Here is a 900-nt window from a genome sequence, read left to right as displayed (position 1 = left end):
CGTGCTTCCCTGCGCACATCCCGGCGTGCATCCCTGCCCGCGTCCTTTGCAGACACCGTCGAGCGTGCAAGCCCTGTGTGTCCCCTGCGGCCACTGCCCGCGGCGGCACCACTGTCCCACACCACCCTCCACTTCCCCCTGCTCCCTCGCAGCTCTCCTCGCTCCGACTCCCCGCTACGTCCTTGCAGGCAAAGCTGGGAGCTGTAAATCAGGGCTGCGGACCCGAACCCGAAGGATGATCTGCATCCCGATGCTGCTCTTCCCTGCCCGGCGCCGGGAAGCTCGCGGATGCCTGGGTTTGGCTCCTGTCACCCACAGCCATGCGGAGGGGAACTCGCAGCATCCTCCCTGCCTTCACCCCATGGCTGATGCCTGCGGAGCACTTGGAGGTGATTCCGCCTGCAGGAGCAGTGGGGGGGAACAGGACTGTTCCTGGGGGGTCCCTGTGCCCCACCGAGCCCCACCGTCATCCCCTTCCCCAGGGCTTCCTCCAGCACGGAGACAGCAAGGGGTGGTATGCAATGGATGTAACGGGACACTGCCGCTGGCTGTCCCCTGCCTGACAGACCGCAGGGCCCTGATGGTCACCTCATCTTGGAAATACCCCTGGGCTTGGTTTTGAGCCAAGAGGGGGCCAGGGGGGCAGCGGGAAGACCCCTGTGGCAACTCCCTCCCCACGAAGCCCCCAGGAGACCCCGTGCTCAGGCCCAGCCACCGGTGCCGACCTCTCCCCACCTCCCTGCCCTAACGCCGCTGCCTCGTCCAGCGCGGCCCCGCTGCCAGCATGGGGCACGCACCCATCCCTCCCCGGCTGCTGCACGGCACCGGCTCCCTTCCACCTCCCCGGGACAGTCCCAGCTGCCTGCAGCACCTCCGACACCCCCAGTCCTTTCTGATCCC

General features: G+C 67.7%; 1 protein-coding gene across 1 annotated transcript in view; it reads right to left on the bottom strand.

Annotated features, from left to right (window-relative positions):
* Positions 1-900, bottom strand: part of PTK2B (protein tyrosine kinase 2 beta) — a 51,621-nt gene that overhangs the window by 36,510 nt on the left and 14,211 nt on the right. The gene's annotated exons all lie outside the window — the stretch shown is intronic.

This window comes from Egretta garzetta, unplaced genomic scaffold (assembly GCF_000687185.1).
Source record: "Egretta garzetta isolate BGI_Z169 unplaced genomic scaffold, ASM68718v1 scaffold218, whole genome shotgun sequence".
Lineage (NCBI taxonomy): Eukaryota > Metazoa > Chordata > Aves > Pelecaniformes > Ardeidae > Egretta > Egretta garzetta.
Note: the sequence above shows the minus strand (reverse complement) of the source record. Positions and strands in the feature narration are given on the sequence as shown.